Genomic DNA, 17,399 nt, shown 5'->3' with positions numbered 1-17,399 from the left:
TAGGAATGCATTTAATCTAGTTTAAAAGTATTGCAACTAATAATATACTAATCTACTATTACCGTATTAATACCTGTTAATCCTCTAGTAGCTATACCCCCTCTTTTATCCTATCCGCACCCTAACTACCCTACCTAAGTATATAATTAAACTAGTAATTGATAAACGCGACTATTTACGGTATCTATAAATTATAGAACAACTCTTCTAAAAATTTAGCTGCTCCGCTTAGTCCTCTAATTAATATACCGCCGAGCTCTTTAAACTAGACGTTACTATAACAACTTACTATAACCTTAGGACTATAGTAAAAGCCGATTAAAGCTACGTGCATAAGCAATAGTCGCTTATTTTTACCTTACGGCTACTAACTAAGGTAAAGGCTGCCTCCGCTATCTTAGAGGTCTAATATTTAAGGGTTAATATATAGCTACGCTCCTTACTATATACTATCTATTATTCCTAAGGGTCTAAGGACTAAACCTATAAGGGATTTAGGGAACCCTATAAAGTAGTAACTCCCTAAGTAGTTAAGTACTAATACGCCTTCCACTAAAGCAATACCTAGCCCTTTTAAACCCCTAGCCTTAAACCTACTATATACTTTATTAATTGTAAGCCTAAATATTCTAGTAAAAGAGCTAAGTATACTAGGGAAGACCAATAGTTAGAAGGACTAGAGTAGCTATATATAGCGATAAGACTCCTTAATATAGAAACGCATTAGCTAAAAGATTAGATTAAGCACTATTAAAAAACTTCGCCGACTATCTACTAGCCTAGATACTTAGATAGTTAGTGCCTACTCTATTTAAAACGAAAATTCTTCTTCTATAATTGCCGCTTTAATATACTACCGCTTGCGTATAAACGGCTTAGACGAATTAGGGCCTTACAGTATCCGTAAGAGCCGTTAATATTTTTCCCTTATATATATAGAGGATATATTAGCCTTAGTTTTAGGAAGAGTAAGCGCTACTATTATAATACCCTTAGTAGCGAGAAGCTTATCTAGTCTATAATGGATACTACGCTTAATATTAGAGTATGCCTAAAAATACCTATAGCTAAGCATATTAGCGCTATTGTTTTAGTAGCTTATATTATCTCTTATAACTATAAAAAGGTTATCTATAAGGAACGAAGGTGGCTAAAATAATAAGAAGTTACTATATACTAGGTAGAAGGCTAGCGGATGAAATATAAAGTCCCAAGGGCCGCGAAACTCTCTTAAGACTTTATTCTAGTTAGTCAAGAAATAATATATAAGCTTATTACTTAGGTTAGGAGACTTTATATTTAGGTAGTAAGTGTTAACCGCTAAAGTATATAATATACTACCGATATTATTAAGTATATACTTCTATTCTAATTTAGTTTAAAGCTAATAAAGGCCCTTAGTATATAGCCTTTAGTATTTAACCTCTTTAGGGGCTTCTAACACTTCTCCTATATTACTCTAGCTAGACACCTCTATACTATCCTCTAACTTAAACTTAGACTCTTTATTATTTTAGTAAAGATAGGTTTCTTTAGGTAGGGTTTAGAGCTACTTATTAACTTTAATCTCTATATTCGCGCTATAGTTATAAGCGTAAAATACCGGCTGGTTTTCCATCCAAAAATTATCGCACGAGTATTCTTATATGTAACTCTCCTATTCCTCTATAAATCTATTTTAGAAAATAGTCCACTTATTAAATATAATCTTCTATAAGTATAGGCCATTAAGTGTCTATAAAGGCTTAATACCCTTTTTAAGAAGGTCGTTAATAAGGAAGACTTGCTTAATATATTCTATAAGAAAATATATATAGTAAAGCTATAATGCACTAGACTAAGATAACTTATTAAGGCGCTTCTAACGCTCCAGCCTTAATAAAGGTAAATTAGTTATTATAGGCCCAATTTGATATATTACAATATACTATACCTCCCTTATTACTACTATAGCTAGCTAAAAGGTACGGTACTCTAGGTTAAATAGTAGACTATATATATACTTACTGCTATATAAGGCCTACCAGTTCTTAAAACTTATAGTAATATTATTAAAAAACCGGCCGTTTGACTGCGTGATTGGCCTAAGTAATTAGCTAATAATAATTAATAGGTTAAGGAAAAAGGCACGGTAGTACTTATCGTCTACTACTACCGCCTTTAACCCTACTTTTCTACTTCTATAGTCGATTATATAGAGCTACTATAGTATCTTAATTACTTAATATCTGTTAAAATAGGGAGAGTCCGTCTTCTTAATTAGATCCTATACTATAATCCTTTAGCTCTCTATCCTTATATATTAAAAAGGTCTATACCTTTAAGCTTATACTCGCCCTTTAAGTAATTAATTTTCTAGGAATATAAATTAGATACTATATCTACCTACTCCTTATCCCTAAAGCTTCTATTTTTAAGGTCCCGTTTATAGTATATAGATATTTCTCTATAATATAGGCCGTTATTATTATCTAAGTCCCTATTAAAGTCGCTATTATTAACCTTACTATTATCGGCCTTACTATTATTAACCTCGCTATTATCTACCTCGCTAACACTTAACTCCATATCGTTAATTTCTATACTATATTAGTATCTATAAAAACTTAGTATATAAGGGCTATAACTTACTACTAGGTAAGCGATATACTTTGTTAAAGAATTTAGTAGTTATATTTAAGATAGATAAAATAAATTTATTAGTATCTGCTAGACTTTTAGGTATCTACTACCTAATAAAAGGGGGATCCCCTAGGGGTAAGGTACCACTAAATATTAGGGGGAAAGTATATTATTTTAGCGTGCCAATTAATACCATTCTAGTATTTAGTATTATTTATAGTAAAGCTAAATTTAAATACGCAAATCTAATGATTATATATTTAAACTTTATATTATACGTTTCCTCTAAGCCTAAGAACCCTTAGCTATAGTTAATAATTATAGTTATATTAGCTAAATACCGTCTAATATATTACTACTTCCGCTCCCTTCTTTCCTACCTACTCTTTAAGTCTTTAGCCTATTATTCTACAGTTCTAACCGCGTCCGATTACGGTATAAGCTTTAAAGTTCTTATAAGCCCTTTAGCGTTAGCTATAATAGATCTTCTACCTATTAGCAATATATAGAAGCTAGTGCACTAATATAGCCAGCTATGGGCCCGTCCTTAAGCCCTTTTATATTAGGCTGCTCTACTTTTAACTTATACCTACTAGATCCGGTACTATATATACTACCTCCCCATACTTCCTTATTAGATATTAGCGGATTATATTCTAGCGGGTTTAGGGCTAGCGGAGGCACGTCTTCTTCCCCTAGTGCTATATATTTTACGTGCTATACCTCTATTATCTTAATTACTAATAGCTGCTAATATTTAGCAGGGCTCTCTAACGCTTTAGCGCATCGCCTTACTACCCATCTTATAATTAATAGTTTAATTATTTCGCGTAGGTCGTCTATAGCGTTATTTTTATTAAGGGTATGATTTTATAGTACTTCCGGTATACGGCTAATAATTTTATATACCGCTTAAGCAATTATAGATACCGGTTTAGAGTATATCTCTCTTAGGTCCTTAGTATTATATTATAGTAGTACGTTATACTAGAGATATAGACTAGTAATATTAAGAATAATAATTAATATACCTTTCTAGCTCTTATACTCGAATCGTTTAGTATAAGCTATACCGTTACTATATAGGTATTCTTATAGGTAATACTCTATTACTAGGTAGGTAAACTTACTAATATTATCCCTAACGTATTCTAGGACCCGGTTTTAAAGTTCCAATAACTACTTATCCGCTTCTTTACTATACTTCTCCTATAAAGCTAGTAGAAAATCGTTTTATAGCGGAGGTTTATTACTATTATACTTAGTAACCTTTATAGGGTTACGGTTTAGCCACTACCTAACATAAGATATTACCGTGCTTATTACCTTTCCTTCCTATTTTATAATCTTAAGAAGGGAGTAAATATCGGCAAAGCTTAGCTCTAGTTTTAAAAGTATAAATTTATATAGGTTATTATATAATTTATTATCTACCGCTAGAAAGAGATCTTGCCGGTAAAGCTCTAGCAGATTAGCTCTATTATCCTTAGACTTAGGGTAAAATAACTTTTAAATATCTTTAGGCGTACGGTTATATGGAAGGCTCGCCAACTTAATCTAGTTATTTAATTAAACGTCTATCTTAACTTAACCACGGATTTAAGATACTAAATTAATTACTTAGTTAAAAGTATTAAACTAGAACTATAAATATCGTTAGTATTTTTCTAGGGAGCTCTATTATTTACTTACGTTATTAATCCTATAGCTAGCCATCTATTTAAATATTAAAATATTAAATATTACTTAGCCTACTAAGAACTTACACTATTTTATAATTATTAGCCTCTAATTTTTATTTCTCTAAAGAGTACCTAGCCATCTAACTAGGAATTTAATCCGACTGCTAAGTCCTAGGAGATCTAGTATTTGCCATTTTACTACTATATTTAATCCTTAGAAAAGAGTACTATCTATAGATAATAAAGTAGCTAGCTCTACCTATATCTGGCTATAGTTATTAGGTAGAACTAAATCTTCTTAATTAGCGCAGAGCTTAATATATAGATAGGGTGGTAACGTATCTATATTAGTGTTAGCTAATTTCGGTTAGCTAGGTCTAGGGACGTAATACCTTTATTATATGTATTATAAATCTACTATTGCTTATTCTCTAGGGATTTTAGACACTATAAATATTCTTTTAATGCCTCTACTCTATAATTACCCGCTATAAGCTCCGCCTTCTCTCTAATTACTATATCCCAGCCTTTAAATAATAGATATTCTAATTTATCTCCTAGCGCATTAGCGTTAGTATTATATACCCGTCCGCCGTTAATATAGTCTAGTATCTTCTACACTTAGGCTTTAGTATAGGCTACTTGCAATTAATACCCTAAGTCTTTTTAAAGGACACCCTATTCCTTAAATATTTTATAAAGCCTTTGCTTATACGCATTATTAATAGGCCGGTTTATACTAACGGTCTATACTAGCGTAAGAGAATTAATTAGGAACTTTACTATTACTAGCTAATATAGCCTAGCCTAGTTATATATTAAATCTATCTCCTTTAGATAAGAAGCTTTCGATATAGGGCCTTAGAGCCGCTATTTCTTTTCCATTATATTAAGGGAGGATTAGTTACGGCACTTTATATTAATAATATCTAGCTTTAGTAATTATAGATAAGTTAGTTATAAAGTAGAAAGTAAAAGGTTTTATTTATTAAATAGGAGGTATAGTAGGGAGGTTACTTAGACTTCTTAAGTTAGTGCTACTTTTAGCGAGGCTACTAGTGCGACTCACTTACCCCTAGGTGTAAGACAGTTGCCCCTAGGTATAAGTAGCTGCCCCTAGGTATAAGACCGTTGCAACTATTTCTATTATAGCTTATGCTATTTTCTACGGCTTATCTATCTTCCTAATAAGTATTTATAACACTTCTAATATAAGGTCCGTAACAGCTAGAATATAGTAAGTAACGTGCCCTAGTATTATTGTATTAATATACTAGGGGAAGTTAATTTTACTATATTAATATACTAAAAGAAGCTAATTTCGGCATACTAGGATGCTAAAAGAAGTTAATTTTACTATATTAAGATACTAAAAGAAGTTAATTATTATATATTAGGATACTAAAAGAACTTAATTTTAGTATATTAATATATTAAAAGAAATAGCTAAATATATTAAAACTATAAAAATTTCTATTTATAACCAAAAGTTTAAAAGTATAATTTTGTAGTACTATAATAGGACTACTCTTATATACGCTATACTATATATATAGTTAATATTATAGGATTCCTTTCTTTACTTAGTATTATTTAGTAGATAGTTTATCTACCCTAATGTCCCTATATAGAATTAGCCGCAGCTATATTCCTATTAAGCTCTCTAACAATCCTTTTAAGTCCTTATAACAGCTATATATAGCTATTAATTCTTTAAATCTAATACCTATTTATTTAGCGTTTAAGTATAATATATTATTATTATAATAAGTACTATATAACTATAAACTGACTAAGCTTTATTATAGCCGATAGTATCTTAGTATATTAGTCTCTATCTTTATACTAATATACTTAATAGAGCTAAGGCATATACTAAGGGACTTTTATACTCCGTACTATGTACTTTTTAGTCTAAAAGTATAAAATAAAATATTAGGGAAGCCTTAGCTAAAGGGCTAAGTATATTACGCTTGTATAGCCTAGTAGAGATATTAGTACTGGCCTAATAATTAAGCTAAGTTTTTATACTAAGCAGCAGCGCTAATTAGGCATATTTTTATTAATTGTTAAATGTATATCTAAGCCTAACTCTATCTACTACTAGTTATATTTATCTAAAAAATATAAGTATTATTTACTATATTTTAGCTATTAATATAGGTGTTTATTTATTCTTTTTATTATAAGTAATAAGAACGCTATATATAAATTATTATACTACCTTTTATAATATTATATACCCCTATATTAGTTACCATTCTTACTACTAGTAATACCTCCTATAATACTACCTACTTACTCCTAAGTTTATTAATTAGATTATATAGTAATCTATAAGGCAGTCCGCGAATTAATTTAACTATTACCACCGTTACCTACCGTCTATAAGCTGCCTCTGCAAATACGTCTACTATTATAGCACTAGTAGATAACCGCAGATTACGGTTATATAATAGCTGATTTTGGTATATTAATATACTAAAAGTAGATTACGGTTACGTAACTAGAGGATTATATAAGACTTTAAGCGGCGCTTCTATTCTTCCCCTTTCCTTTCTCTAGCCTTTATAACGGAACCTTGTAGTAAGAACTACGATGGGTTCGTTAATAGGCTAGGTGTGTAGGAAATGCAAATATAAAAGTCAACAACGTAATAATAACTGGTAGAGTGGTTGCCTAACAGATTAACTCCAATTATATTCTAAGAATTACTATAAGGAAGGAACTATCTAGGTAGGGACTAAGGGTCCTTAAATACACAACCGTACTTTTATAAAATCCTTTTTATACATAATATACGTCTTATATATAAGGTACGTAAGTTCCTTTTATTTCTCTTGTTTAATATATAGCACATTATATAACCTTGGTTACCATTCCTTGTTATATAGTTCTACCGGCTTTATCCTAGACCGTGCCTAAATTAACTAACTAGCTTCTTCCGTCTCTTCTCTAAGTAGTTATAATATTATACTTAAAGCGTCCGTAACACCATCTCCCTCCTCTTTATTTTCGTCCTTAAAGATTTAAAACATCTTTAAGTTGTTTACTAGAGGTATAATATCCGTCTAATTAATTTAGTTAACATTATTGCTTATTATACCTAAAGCAATTTCTTCTTTATACGCCTAACGTTGTACTTACACTGTTGCTATAATATTATCTTTTAGTAAGATTATACCATCTCTATATTCTCATTGTTCGAAAGAGGGGTTAATTTATATTACGTTGGCGAACCTATCTTCGCGATAACTGTCCTCTTACTTAGAGTGTATTAAAGCGAATATTTGTTTATTCTATAACGTTCGCTCTACTTCTAATGCTAAATATACGCGACCTATTACTCTTAATAGTCGTCTAGTTCCCTAATTAATTTGTCTTAGGGTCTTATATTTAATCTACTGCTGCACGGCTAGATAGTAAACTATTATAAGCCCTTACTAAGTTAGAACGTTCCTATAACGCGGAATAGAAGGCTCTAGATGCTTAAATTGCGGCATCTACTCATCTACTTTATCTTAAGAAGGTTTATAAAAAGGTTTGTTTTAAGGAGTGGAAACTTATAAAATAAGGTTTATAGGAACTAGGTAATAAAAGAACAGACTTTCCTCTAATAGAGAAGGAAATAGATCTAAGTAGTTCGGCAACTGCTCTTCTTAGGTCCCCCTTAGGTGACTTATTCTTTAGTAATCCTTTTTTATTAATGCTACCTAACCTAATCTCTTCTAATACTCCTATACCTTTCCTATAGCGTTCTTTAAATTCTCTAGTAACTTCTAGGTAGTCTTAGTATAGCCTATCTACTTAACCTTATACCATATTTCGTTGTTAATGTCCTTATAATTAACAATCTTTAATACTTGCTATTTATCTTCTTCTTATCCTCTATACGTGTCTGCTTTATAGACTAGTGGCTTAACATTTCTATATACTAGCTCTAGCATTATAATATGCTATATAGGGTAGATCTTTATTTTAGCTAGTAGGTTTAACTTAAACGTAACCGGTAAAATCCTCTATATAATTTTAAAAGGTCCTAGCCTAACGTANTCCAACTTCTTACTTAGTTATTAACTCTTAAAATTTTTATATAGTAGCCATACTTTATCTCCCTCCTTAAGATCTGGTCCCTTAGATCTCTTAGCATTATAGTACTTTTTCATTCTCTCTTATACTTTCTTTGCTAATTCTATAAGGTCTATATAAAGATTTATTAACGTCTTCATTCTCTCTTTAGCTATACTACTTGTTTTCTTCACTTGCTATAGTAATAACGATATTCTTAGCTTATATCCGTAATTTGCCTTAAATAGTAATATACCTATTCCTTCTTAAGGTATTATATTATATATAAACTATATAACTAGTAATAGCAATACCTAATTATTCTATATATGGTTAATATAATGCCTTAGATACTGCTCTAGCGTCTAATTTAACCTTTCTGTTTAACCGTCTATCTGCGGATAATATACGGTAGAAGTTGCTACTTAAACTCCTTGCTCCGCTAAGAATACTTCCTAAAATACTACTATAAATCTTAGGTCTCTATCCAATATAATCTTACTTAGTGCTCCATATCTTATAAACACTTCTTTAATATAGATTCTAGTGACATCTTCTACTAAGATTTCTTCTATGCATGCTATAAAGTATACCCACTTTATAAGCTTATCTACTATTACTAAGATTATGTCGTAATTTTATCTGGTAATAGGATCTTTTAATTTTAGTAACTTAATAATAAAGTCCCATAATATAACCTCTTATAGTCTCTCTAGTATTTTGATAGGTTATAGCCCTCTATATAGCTTATGCCTTATCGGTTTATTTCTTTAGTAATCTAGATATTCCTTTATAACCTTTCTAGCTATCCTCTAGATTCCGTCAATAATATACTCCTTTTAGAGTCTTAACACTAAGCCTATAGCTCTATTATATCCTTAAGTTAGTCCCTTATAGAAGTCCTCTATAAACTGCTCTACTATGCTTCTTAGGATATACTTCGCTTCTTAATATTCGTATATATCCGTCTATAGATCTTCTAGCTATGCTTTTAGAATTCTTTATACCTAAAAGCTTTCTAGTATCTTATAGACTTTCTCTAGTTTATCGTCTTCTTAGGTTGCTGCGATTTTTAGATAATTATACCTAATTAATTTGTCTGTATCTTTTCGCAATAAAGCCCCTAATAGCTTTTCCTTATTTTATAGTTTAGCTTTACGGCTTAGAGCATCTGCCCGCGTATTATCTGTACCTTTAGTATACTAAATTTCAAAATAGTATTCCGCAAGCATCTCTACCCATCTAACCTATCTTTAGTTAAGTTCCTTTATTATTAGGAATCCTATTAGGTTCTTATAATCCGTTTTAACCATAAATAGTTTCTCTATACCTTATAAGAATACTCTCCATTCCTTTAATACTATAACTATCCCTAACAACTCCTTGTTGTAGATATTATAGTTTAACTTCGGTAGTATTATCTTCCGACTATAGTATGCCACTGGGTGCTATCTATCTTAATGCCTTTATATAAAGCATGCCCCTAATATATAGTCTAATGCATCTATTTTTATAACCGTTTCTAGTCCTAGTTAATAGATCTTAAGAACTAGCTCCTAGGTAAATAACTCTTTAACTTTCTTAAAGAGTTCCCTTTACTCCTCCCCCTATACCTATAGTTCTTCTTTCTTTATTAACCGTGTAAATGGTTTAATATTCTTTAACTACTGCGCTATAAACCTTCTACAGTAATTGCAAAACCCTAAAAACAATCTTAACTATATAACGTTCTCTAGTTCCTACTAATTCACTATAGCCTTAATCTTCTTTAGATTTATGCTAAGTTAGCCTAGTTTAATAATAAATCTAACAAAATCGGTCTTCCTAGTGAAGAACTCGTATTTCTTAATTGCTATTAGCATCCGTTCTTCTTATAGTCTCTTTAAGACCTATTTAACGTGTTCCCCATATTCTTCCTTAGTTATTAAGTAGATAATAATATCGTTAAGATATACCATAATAAATTTATCCAAGTGTTCTCCTAATATATTATTAATACGCTTCTGGAACGTTACTAGTGCGTTTATAAGCCTAAATTGCATAACTAATAGTTTATATAGTCCTTCCTTTAACCTAAAGGCTGCCTTCTATTTGTCGCCTTCCTTAATCCTAATCTAATGGTACGCCCATCTCAGATCTATCTTCGTGAAGATTTGCGTATTGCCTATCCTATCTTAGATTTCGCTAATTAAGGGTAAAGGATACCTATCCTTTTTAGTAATGCTGTTTAACTATCTATAGTTAATACATAGCCTTAGTTTACCATTCTTCTTTAGTATAAATAGTACTGGATAACCCGCTGATGACTATAATAGTCTAATATATCCCTTTTATAAATTTTCCTGGATAAACTCTTTTAACGCTCTACCTTCTTCTTTAATAAGCTTATAGATTAGAAAGAACTTTAGACTTATTCCTAGTTCTAACTCTATTTTATAGTCCTACGCTATATATTTTAATAGCTTCTTACTTTCCGGTGACCATAGTTTCTTACTATACTTATAGTATCTCTTTAGTATATAACTTAGTCCTTTTTCTATTTCTTTATAGGTTGCTCCTACTTAGTACTATACCAACTTAGCTTATTATTATATTTTATGGCGTTAAGTATCTCTAATATCGACCTGACCTATAATCTAATTAATCCTTAGATTATATTCCTATAACTAAGGCATGCCTAATACTACCTCGTCCTATCCCAATGGTAGGATATTAAAAGACATCTCAATTTGTCTTCCTTTAATAGTTATCTAAATAGGTCCTGTTTTAAGATTAATAATCCCTCCTCTATAGGTTATTAGATCTCCTAAAATTGTAACTAATAGGTAAGGTTGCTCCTTTTATCTATAAGGTAGTCCTATTCTCTTAACTACTGCTAGTAAGATATAGTTTTGCGTTACTTCACTATCTATTAATGCTTTAAACTACTAATCTTACCAATTAACTTATAAATTTAGGTGTTGTTCTTAAATTCCTTTAAGGGTCTAAGGCTCTACCACTAGCTCCCTCTAGTCCTATAGGCCTCTACTTTTCCCAACTATTAGCTACTTAATCCTAGTGCACTTGGCTTACTCTTTAGCCAATATCTAGTTCGCTTTTTATCTTTAATATACTATAGACACATGTTTTCTAGGCATTTCCACTACTATTATCCATCTAAGCATTCTTCCGTAAGGAATCTTCCTAGTTAAAGTACTAAACTTCCTTCCTCTTAAACCTCTACTAGATGCCATCCATGCATATATTTAGCATTCCTATATTATTACTTATCCGTCATCTAGTACATCCTTATAGGGTATCTCTAATTCTTTTCCTTTGGATTCTTATACATTTCGCATATATTATCCACGCACACAATCCATAATAACGTGTAATATGCTGGGTGCTTTAGGTCAACTCTTAGCTCGTCTTCGTCCTTAAGTTTAAACCTTTATCGTGCTAATCTGAACGTTACGGCTTTATTTATAGGTACTAAGATGCGCCTCTTACTTCTCTAGTCCTCTAAACGTTCCTCTAGATCCTTTAACATTATAATTAAGGCTCCTTTAATATGCATTATAGCCTTCTCTATAATTAGGTAGTCCTAAATAACTTTTTCATCCAACTATATATAGAAATCTTCCCACTTATTATTATGCCTTTACCTATACCACTTTTAGTACAGCTGCTAGAGTATATATAGTCTATCCATAAGGAAGTATCTTCTTATTACTGCATTATAACAGCCCTTTATATATCGTTCCTTAAACCTAATTAAAATCCCTAAATCCTCTTTATCTTCCAGTTTAGTAAGCCACTTAGCTCTTAGTATACCTACTCTTAGTCTATTAGTAATTCTTTATACTAGTACTCTATCCTTTATACGTCCTAATATACTAAATCTCTTGTCTAGTTTCTGTTCTTACTATACAATAATTCTTTACCTAAACTCTTCCATAGTTTCTTTTAGTTTGCGCCTTACGCTCTAATCCTTAAAGTCATCTTACTTCTTAATCCTAGTATTAACTTTTTAATCTTTAGTCCGAACACTTCATTTAACTAGTAAATCCTCTAGGTCTATATATTCGTCTCCTAGTCTAATTACTATTTATACCGCAGATCCTCTAATCTATAAAGAAGCTCCTTGCCTCTTATTTATAGGTGTTCTAATTTATACTCCGAATTCTTAACCCCTTAGGTTCTTTAATCCCAAGCTCGCTTCTAACTTAAGCTTAGCTCTAGCCTTAGTCCAACTAGGCTTACTTAGTATTCTTATCTCATCTTAAGAGTCTTAAATCTCACTTGTCTTATTTTAAGAATCTTATACCTATAGGAACTTCTGTCCCAAGCTCATTTATATATTTTTAAACTAAGCTGCTACTCTACTCTATCGGTTATCATCCATTATAGGTCCTTAAGCTTACCTCATCTCGTTTTGAGAATCTTAGTTATCTCTTATCTCGCTATAAGAATCTTAAGCCTTTGGCCTTTTGCCTTTATCAAGTGCCGAAGTAATTTACTATCCTACTTCTCTTATATCTTATAAAGCGATAGACATCGTATCTAGTGGGGTCTTAATCCCTACTAATATTCCCTATTCTATAGTGGAATCATCCTCTACCTCTAGTATAACATCTCTAAGGTCTACTCGCTCCCAGTAAGCGGCCCTTATTGCCTTATCATTACGGAATATTTCGCCTAGGTTAAATTTATTATCCTTAATATCCGATCTGTGAACTAGTTTATTAGTTCCTCTACATCCTATAGGTGCTAGCTCTTATAGCTAATAGCTTACGCCATACTTAGCGTCCTTATGAATTTAGCATACATTGTTATAATAAAACGTAAAACTTCTAATTAAACATTCTTTTGTTCCTCGCAGTATATTATTATCCCTTTATACATATATATCGTCTACTAGTCTTATACCCTTTACTACATAGTGACTCTACCTACTTCTATAGTCTCTAATATAATAACCCTATTTTCCGCAATTTATGTAAGCTCCTTCTTTAAACTATTTCTCTTGTTATAGAGTCCGCCTAAATATCTTCTACTATTAAGATCCCTAATTCGGCCTCTACTCCTTAGACCTTTAATTACTTAATCCTTATCCTCTAGGTTTCCATAGTTTACTCCATCTCTTATAGGCTTCTTTAATACCACTTAGGTCCATTAGCTCTGCGCCATACCATAGTTTCTAACTTAGCTTTTATTATTATATACTCTACGCCTTATATAACTATAGAACTCTATCCTAGCCTCTCTTAGCCTATTCCCTTTAGTAGATCTAATTATTAATCTTAATCGCCTGATCTATTAGCTCCCTTAGGGTATTTATATCTTCTATTAGAATAATCACGTCCTAGACTTTAGCCTTAAGTCCCTGTTTATACTATGCCATAAGCGCCCTATTATTCCACTCTACTTATATTACTAGTGTCTAGAACTATATCGTATACTTAATTACTAAAGTTCGTTACATAAGGTTCTAGAGTTTTCTTTTTGCTATAGTTATTTCTTCCGGGTCTCCAAACATCTATATAAGTCGTTCTGCGAATCCTTCCTAACTTAAGAACATAAATCACACGTCTTAGTTAGTGGTCGTCATTCCGTTTACCTATATCTCCGTAAGGTAAAGTTTAAACCACTTAAGTGCTTTTCCTAATAAGAATAGTCCTACGTAGGCTATCCGATCCACGGGTGTAGGTAACTTCGCTCCCTCCTATAAGACCTTAAAGTGCATCTACGTAAGAAATCCTTTAAGCTTTAACCTCTCTCCTATAAATCTCTCAATTAATAATAGCTTAATCTTTACTGCTCCTATCCCATTAAGTCTTTCTTCCAACACTATATTATTAGCTATTAGCTAGTCGACTATTTCCTATAGCTATCCAACCGTCACAGGTTACTATAAGTCAGTATCTGCTATACTAGTATCACCTCCTATCCCTAAAGTAGTTGCTGCCGTTAATGGCATTATAGTGGCTGCTTTTAGTAGCATATTATTCGACTTCTTATACTAATACCGTAACTAGGTAGTAATTGTATAACGGAACCTTATAGCAAAAACTACAATGGGTTCGTTAATAGGCTAGGTGTATAGGAAATGCAAATACAAAAGTTAACAACGTAATAACAACTGGTGGAGTGGTTGCCTAATAGATTAACTCCAATTATATTCTAAGAATCACTATAAGGAAGGAACTATCTAGGTAGGGACTAAGGGTCCTTAAATACACAACCGTACTCCTATGAAATCCTTCTTGTACGTAATGTACGTCTTATATATAAGGTTCGTAAGTTCCTCTCGTTCCTCTCGTTCAATACGTAGCACATCATGTGACCTCGGTTACCATTCCTCGTCACATGGTTCTACCGGCTCCATCCTGGACCGTGCCTGAATCAACCAACTAGCTTCTTCCGTCTCTTCTCCAAGTAGTCGTAACATCGTACTTAAAGCGTCCGTAACAGCCTTAGATCCTTATTTATAGATAATCTAATTATATAGGCTTACGCGCCCCTCTTACTATACTTATGCCTTAATTAACTAAGTTACCAATATTCCTGCTAAAATTTGTCTACGTGTTATTAATAAGAATTAGATTAGCGTAATTAACTATCCTATATACTACGGAAAGGGTTATCGCTACCTATACGCTTATAAGGCCGGATATAGCCAATTAAAAGCACTAGATTTCTTAGTAACTCTTAGATATAAAGCTATAGGTATATAATCTTTATTATTTCCTTACTTTTTAGGGTTTCTAGATAGCATATCCCTTATTATAGTGGTATAATTTAAATTGTTTTAAGAGTTTTAATTTTCCTAAGTAGCTATATCTAAGCGTATAGATAGTAATAACCCTTTCTGTAGTGTATAGGATACGCGTTATTTGGATTTAGTTTTCTATATAGACTACTTACTCTATAAACGCGTTAGTATTAGCTAATTTTAGTTAGCTAGGCTAGGGGTACAGCTAAATACCTTTGTCGTACACATTATAAATCTACTATCGCTTATTCTCTAGGGATTTTAGATACTACAAATATTCTTTTAATGCCTTTACTCTATAATTACCCTCTATAAGCTCCGCCTTCTCTTTAATTATTATATCCTAGCCTTTAAACAATAGATACTCTAATTTATCTCCTAGTATATTAGCGTTAGTATTATAGGCTTTAGTATAGGCTACTTGTAATTGATACCCTAGGTCTTTTTAAAGGACACCCTATTCCTTAAATATTTTATAAAGCCTTTACTTATACGCGTTATTAATAGGCCAGTTTACGCCAACAGTCTATACTAGCGTAAGGGAATTAATTAGGAACTTCGCTATTACTAGCTAATATAGCCTAGCCTGGTTATATATTAAATCTATCTCCTTTAGATAGAAAGCTTTTAACCTAGGGCCCTAAAGCCGCTACTTCTTATCTATTATATTTAGGGTAGGTAGGTTTCAGCGCTTTATATTAGTAATATCCGGCTTTAGAAATTATAAATAAGTTAGTTATAAAGTAGAAGAGCGAAAGGTTCTATTTATTAGATAGGTTACTTAAACTTCTTAAGTTAGTACTACTTTTAGTAAGGCGACTTACTTACCCCTAGGTGTAAGAGCTATAAGATAGCTACCCCTAGGTGTAAGGGCTATAAGATAGTTACCTTAGGTATAGGAGCTATAATTAACCAATTAATATAGCTGCCCCTAGGTGTAAGAGCTATAAAACGGCTACCCTTAGGTATAAGACGGCTGCCCCTAGGGGTAAGGCTATTAAAGTCGTCTATATAGTAATAAAAAGCTCTTATACCTAGAGGTAAGTCTTTATTTATAATAACTAAAATATAGGTTTTACCCCTAGGGGCAACGTAACCCTATATTAGTTATATAGTTTCCCGTTTAAGTATCTAAAAAACTACTTTTAAAACTACTTTTTTACTACTTTTTTTACTACTTACTTTATTATCTCTTTACTAAAACTACCTAAAACTTAAAATACTACTCTACTACCTTTTTTCCTTTTTCTTTTTCTAAACTACTACTTAATTATTTACTTTATAACTAAACTACCTAACTACCTTTAAAACTACTTTCCTACTTTTAAAATTACCTAACTACTTAAACTTAACCATTTTTTATCCTCTTTATTACCTTTTTTACTTAAACTACTACTATTATCCTTAAAACTATTTTCTTTCCTAAAAAACTACCTCCCTACTTAAACTACTACTAAACTACTATCTCTTTACCTTTAAAACTACTCTACTTTTAAAACTATTCCTTTACTTTTTCTATTACTTTTTTACTACCTTATTACTTAAAAATCTCTTTTTTATTTTTTATTTACCTAAAACTCTTTTTATTACCTAAACTACTTTTTTTTTCTTTTTACCTTTTTTATTACTAAACTACCTTTTTTTTCTTTTTACTACCTTTACTATTAAACTACTACTTTTTAACTTAAAAAACTACTTAAACTACCTAAACTACTACCTAAATTACTAAAAAATTAAACTTAAATTAAACTACTACTTCTTTATAATAAAAAAAACTACTAATTTTACTAAAAAAACTACTAAACTTATTGGTTACATAGGGTAACTTACTAGTAACTACTACTCGAGTAGGTATAGTAACGTTAGTTAAAAGCTTAATTATATTAAGAATATAAAGAAGGGTAAGGAACTTAAAGTTCCTTATTATACTAGTACCGCGGTAGTATATAACAGCAACTTGCCTTATATAATAGCTACTTACCTTTAGTCCTAATACTAGTAACTCTTCTTTTATAGTTACTATCTATATATAGCTAACGTAATTAAGCGTGGTATTATAAAATATATCTATAACACCCTATATACGTCTACCTATTTCTACCTACTTAGTAGGTAGAAACTAAGCATAAGACCGTAATTTACCGTAACCTGCCGTAATCTACTATATTCTACTACGCTATAAAATTCTACTAAATTCTATTAAGCTATAGAATTCTACTAAATTCTATTAAGTTCTACTAGGACTACTACCCAAATTACTATATCTCTTACTC

The sequence above is a fragment of the Cenococcum geophilum genome (genome assembly GCF_001692895.1).
Source record: "Cenococcum geophilum 1.58 unplaced genomic scaffold K441scaffold_75, whole genome shotgun sequence".
NCBI classification, from domain to species: Eukaryota; Fungi; Ascomycota; class Dothideomycetes; order Gloniales; family Gloniaceae; genus Cenococcum; species Cenococcum geophilum.
This window is presented reverse-complemented; position numbering follows the sequence as displayed.